Source organism: Triticum urartu, unplaced genomic scaffold, assembly GCF_003073215.2.
Source record: "Triticum urartu cultivar G1812 unplaced genomic scaffold, Tu2.1 TuUngrouped_contig_5156, whole genome shotgun sequence".
Classification (NCBI taxonomy): domain Eukaryota; kingdom Viridiplantae; phylum Streptophyta; class Magnoliopsida; order Poales; family Poaceae; genus Triticum; species Triticum urartu.
In genome coordinates this window covers 9930-16287 of record NW_024115807.1, presented here as the reverse complement: position 1 = coordinate 16287, position 6358 = coordinate 9930, and the positions used below count along the sequence as shown (strand labels likewise).

At 43.4% G+C, this 6358-nt stretch overlaps 1 pseudogene; it reads right to left on the bottom strand.

Annotated features, from left to right (window-relative positions):
• Positions 1-160: 160 nt before the first annotated feature.
• Positions 161-2911, bottom strand: LOC125528847 (annotated as a pseudogene).
• Positions 2912-6358: the final 3447 nt, after the last annotated feature.

The following is a 6358-nucleotide window of genomic DNA, read 5'->3' as shown; positions in this document are numbered from 1 at the left end:
GAGTTACAGATTGCTAGACTGCAAATAGTTACAGATTTGAGTGTGCCAGACTGCAGATTGCTTATGTGTGCTTTGGCGATTTTGCTTATTATGTGTCCTCCTCTAGTCAACTTTCTCCAAGAGAAACATTCATCACTGTATGCCTATGTATCAAAGTAAATACTGACCAAATAGTTACACGTTCCACAATAATAATGTGCTTACACACTGTTGATGTTGTTCACTCGTTAATCATGTTTCTGTTACATGGAGTACAACGATGAACATCACTAACTCAAGATAGCAGGTTTACAAGGGATATTGTTCTTGCTGGGTCTGGAGCCACTGAATTGGTCTTCCTGAACTGAGAACCACTTGAGATCACGTCATGGTTTGGGCGATGATAAACTGATAACAGTTGCAAGGTTCTAGCCAAAATATCTGGTTAGGACCATCTGATCATATAGGACTCCTACTCCAAAGAAAGCACCAAAGGCAATCGCAAAGATGGCCTTAGTGCTGATCTGTTCTCTGGAGTTGGTGAGCTCTGGAAACCGCAAGGGTTTGCAATCACAGGACCACACAATTTTGGGTTTCCATCAAAGCTAGAATCTGGAAACGTGCTAAGCTGCCCTCCGGTTGGAATAGGGCCTTCTAGGTCATTGTTAGTAATGTCGAACTCAGAAAGGAAGTTCAGATTGTTCAGTGCAGCTGGAATTATACCAGTAAGATGATTAACAGACAAGTCGAGCACCTGCAGGTTCCTGAGGTTGCAGATCTCTTGAGGGATCTCTCCTGATAATTTGTTGGAGCTTAAATTGAGTGCGACGAGTGCTCTTAACTGACCGATCTCCTCCGGGATCGCACCAGTGAAATTATTGATGGCTAGATTAAGCACTTTAGGAAAAGCACCAGGTTTGAGGTATTGGATAAATGGACTGAAAAGATAAACAGGCAGTTCAAAGAAGACCTTTGGCGCAGTCCTGTCTGATTTTAGCATTGGCATCTCCATTAAGGCAGTTGAAATTTCACCTGTGAAGCTGTTGTTTGATATGTCTAAATAGAAGAGCAAGTTCAGGCTGCTGGTCCATTCAGGTATTGGTCCAGTTAGTTGATTGCTTTGCAAAAATAGCATCCTTAAATTTGTGAGCTTGGATAACCAACCAGGTATTGTTCCAGACAATGAACAATCACTCATAGAAAGAACCTGAAGATTTTCAAAACCATCAATGCTGTCATCCTCTGGTATGGCCTCATGCAGGAAGTTAGACCCAATAAAAAGGTTGGTCAGGCTCCTGGATCTCCCAAGGATCTGAAGTGTTCTTGTGATGTTCGTAAGGGAGAGGTTAGCAACTGATAGAAACGAGAGAGACTTCAGATTGCCTATCTTTTCTGACAATTGGCCATGTAAATGATTGCCCGAGAGCCGTAGTGCAGTCAGATTGCTGCACGAGTATAAGCTTTCTGGAATGTTGCCGATGAAGTTATTGTGCAGAAGATCTATTTTTTTTAGATTGGGCAGGTTTGAGAAGTTGACCTTGGTAAGTTCTCCATGGAATTGGTTGCCCTTTAAGCTAATTGTTGTGAGATGTGTGCAATTGCTCAAAGCTGATGGCAGCTCCCCTGATATGTGGTTTTGTTCCAAATGCAGCTTCTCCAAACTCTTCAGCTGACCTATGGAACCCGGAATATTGCCGCTGAGCTTGTTGCCCCCAAGATCAAGGGTGACCAGATTTGTGAGCTTGATGATGCCATCAAGTGCTCCTTCTAACCAATTGTTAGGTAAAGAGAGGTGCTCTAATGAGGTGACTTTGAAGACCTCGTCTGGAAGAGTCCCACTGAGGTTGTTGTAGCCAGCCCCGAGCAATTTCAGCATGGAGCAATTACCGAGTCTAGGAGGAATGTTTCCACTGAATTCGTTAAAACTGAGTTCAAGCACAGCAAAAGATGGTGCGCTGAGACAGAGTGTAGTTGGTAGCTGCCCAGTAAAACTATTGTTGCTGGCATTGAGCGCGACCAGGCTCTTCATCACTTCCCATGTTGTGGATGGAAACCTTCCTGTAAACAAGTTGCTTGAGATGTTCACTACCTGCAGAGGCCGTGCAGGGGTTGAAGATGGCAGCTCGCTCAGTGCTCCTGTCAGGCGGTTGAAACTGACATCAAGGACAAGGATGCTGCTGGATGACACCAATTCTAGCGGCAAGCCACTGGACAGTGAGTTGCACGACAGGTTGAGGCGCAACAAGCTGGTGAGATTTCCAAGGAACTGCGAGATGGACCCCTCGAGGCCTCGAGAGGCCAAGAAAACATCACTGGCCGTCCTGTTGGGGCTGCAGGTGATCCCTTCCCAAGTGCAGCAGTCCGTATCGTTCCGCCATGACGCCCCGAGGTCGCCGTCCTGCGAGAACCCAGCAAGGAGCTGGAGGAGGGAGCTCTTCTCCTGCTCCGTGCAGGAGCTGGTCGGAGGGGCCAAGGATATCAGCAGCACGAGAGCCAATCCTAGAAAAGGCAAGGGAAATCTGCTGCTGTTTGGGCAATGGTGTGACCGCATGGCTTTCTGAAGAAGCTAGCAAGGGAACCAATGGGCTGGTGAAGATCACGAGAGGAATGGAACAGGCAGCTCATGTCTCCGTTTTGTTTGATCCTCTTTCAGGTCGCACTCAAGAAAAGGAAAAGAAATGGGTCTAGGATTGACTGCTGTTGCCAAGGAGACTAGTAGCACAATAGTCAGCCCAAAGAAAGGTATGTGAAATCACTACCTACGTGAGCGACTAGAAATTAGCCTGTAAACCACAAGCGTAAGCTTTGGTCTGGCAGGATGAAGTACTAGTTTCTCTTGAAGAAAGAGCAAGAGAGGAAAGGAGCAACCTGCTCTGGTCTCTGTCTCATTTCATCCCTTCTGGTCATCGCGATGACAAGAAAATCTGGTCAAAGATTAGCTGCGATTGCATATCCACTAATTTATTCACGAGTCTGACTTCCAAGCACAAACTGGTTTGTTAATCTTAGTCTGACCTCTTATCCTATCAGCTTTGCAATTAAACTCCATCATCGATGTCAGGGTTGACGCACTTACATGATTTAGAGAAGATGTCCCATAGGAGGCCATTCAGGCATTGTGGCTACCTATCAAAGGGTAAAAAAGCTATTTTATTAGCGCAAGGCCAGGAGATTGAAACTTTTCTACATGAGTGTGCAGTTTGCCAAAGAATCAAGGAAGAGCATTGCCACTACCCTGGTCTCCTAGATCCACTGCCACTACCTAAGTGTTGTTGATTGATTGAATGATGTGTTGTAGCTATCGTCATATGGCCTTTCTTAGATTGTTAATGTTGCTCAATCCTAGTTCTTTTCGGCATCTGGCACCCCTTCGCTCGTATTGGCAGGATGCATGCCATGCAAGCTGGCTTGGTTGCATGATTCCCCCAGAATCTTGCCCTAGCTTTCCTAATTCCGTGTAGTCAGTCCTGTGTCATTATTGCCTAGTATTATATGCAATACATAAGAAGGATAATTTTTAAGCTATGCACACCTACCCACAACAGCGACATCACCTATATAACAGGGGTTAGTTGGGTTTGACTTAAAGCAAGGCTGAACATTTTTACAACTTATCTGATGACAGCTACATTTTTTTCTTACACAAAATAATAACACCCACCCGGTGCAACTGAATCAGCAGGAGGTTGAAATTCTGTGGCATCTAATCTTTATTGTGTACAATAAACAAATGATATGTTGTTCTTTTCTTTTTCAATGATTGAGTGAGAAGCAGTCGCATTTCATTCTAGTCCATAATAATTGTTTCATCATTTGTCGACTTAACAAGAATCAGTGTCCATTTTATTAGTTGTAATCAGTAGTTAAGATTAGTTGTAATCAGTAGTTAAGGTATCCATCATGTGCACTATGTTTTTTCTTGATATTCTGCTCCTATACAGCAATGTGAAACGACTCTTGTAATACTACATGTCAAGCTGCAACTGGTAGCCAAAAAGTACGCATTGTGTGAACAGAACCTTTTTAGGGTCAATGAACACAGCCAAGGGCCTCTCTGATTTATGAAATTCTAGAATTGATGAATCCTAGGATTGAACACCACAAGGTGTTTTCGCAAAAGGTTGTTTTCTTTTTACAGCATAGTAAAACTATAGTGATCTTTTCAAAATGTTCAAAATGAACATTTCTCTATAAAATATAGCGCGACAGAATTTTGTATTGAATTGTATTCTGCATTTACCTTGGAATTAAATAATTTACGTAGAAAAATTCCTGTATGTTCGATTGATGTTCTTCTTTTACAGACGTGTTGCTATGGATGAACAAACTGAGATTGTCCCAATCTGTTGAACCAATCATTCCCTTCGCTTCATCTGTGCTCTTGCCTGACCTTCGCCTTGGATTAATTGGTTGAAAGTTGTTTGTGTGAGCAAGGACTGCTTTCCATTTCTTTTAGGTTGATGCTGTTTTTATGCTCTTGAGTATGTGTAGCTGCAGTTCATTTGATTTCCTGTTGTTGGAGTGTCCATCATTGATCATGATAGAGGTTACATCACTTTGCGCTGGCGAACCAATGTTCGAGTTTGTCCTCCTCCAGATAGATTAATGGACCTGGTGGACGGTTGATAGTATCAACTTGATACTGATGCCTTGTGCCCTTTGCGCTGTAACATTATACGGGCTCTCTTTCTTCCTACTTGTTCATCTGTCGTTGATCAGAGTAGAGTGGTTCAGTCTGTAAGACAAAGAACATGAGAATATTACTTTACATGTGGGTTATAATATATCTGTTATGATCTGGAGAGAACTCGAAGTGGCTGGCACTCACTGTTCCTTCTGAGTAGGACGCACTTGACCAGAACTCAATCGGATTGGGTAGCGCTGGCGGACGGAGGCTAGGGAAGCAGGTCCGTGGACACACGCTCCCAAGGTACGTGGTGAAATTTAACTTCCTGTGAAAAGAATCGTCTGAATTGAGAATGGGGCGCGTGCCGCGTAGCTACAGATGTCGTTGGATCACTTGTAGTATGACAATCGGATTGTAAACCGTCGTACGTGGAGTAGTTTCGGCTACAGATTAGCGTCGTGGGCACACAAAACCTTGGGATGCACTCCTCACAAAATGCGCTCAGCTACAAAATTGGACGTTCTCTGCTTTGTACGTTTTCACAGATTATGGTGCACTAGTAGTAGTACTGGTCTTATACCTAAAAAAGTAGCATGACGCCAGTGTTATGTATTGCTCAATGCTCAGCAAGCAAAGGAAATAATGAATTAAAGTTACAATGATTTTTATGCTCTGAAAAGAGTCACAGCAGAGTCGAGAATGTCAACTTCTCATTGTATTAATAATATTTCTTCAGTTTACACCGTCCCACAATATTACATACTTTTACATCTCCAAGAAGTAGAATAACCCTTGATCCTAGAATATCTTGTAGACCTAATTATGAGTTTATGACTCATACCTAGAGCATAAGCTTATTCATCACTGGACATGCTGCTAAGCCTAGATAGCAGCCTAATATGATCTAAGTTGGCAATAAACAGATATGTATATTGGAGTAATACTAGCCAAAATACCTCGACAGGACTGTCTGATCATACAACACCCCTACACCAAAGAACGCACTAAAGGCAGTCACGAAAGCCACCTTGTAATCAGTTTGTTTTTTTGACAGAATAATGGCCGGAGGTGCTTCTGCTGAACCACATTTGTGAATGAGCATAGACCCACAGAGTTTTGTATTCCCATAAAAGCTAGAGCTCTCAAATGTGTTGAACTGTCCTCCAGATGGAATAGGGCCTTCTAAGTCATTGCCAGAAACATTAAACGCTGCAAGGAAGTGCAAGCTGTTCAATGCAGCTGGGATTGCACCTGTGAGATTGTTGTTGGACAAGTCTAGGACCTGCAGGTTTGTGAGATTGCGTACTGATCCTGGGATCTGTCCTGATAGCTCGTTGAAGCTGAAATCAAGTGCAACAAGAACTTTCAACTGACCAATCTGTGGGGGAATCACACCTGTGAAGTTGTTGTTGCTTAGATTCAACACTAGTGGGAAAGATGTATCTGCAAGGTATTGAAGTGATGGATCAATATAAAGAGGCAGCTCAAAGACCCTTGGGCCCAAATGACTTGAGTTCTCAGTTGATTTTAGCATTGGCATCTCCGTGAAGGTCAATGGAATTTCTCCAATTTTTAGAGAGAAGGCATACTCCCGACTTTATAAATAAAGCCAAAAGGCAAGGTAGCAACAGCATCACAGATACGTATCAAACACACCCAAGCCCCAACGCTGGGCGAGACGACGGAGGATAAAAAGTCAGGTACATGGCTCCCTCGCCAGTACACGGCACGCAAGCCGGAAGAGAAAGGTCT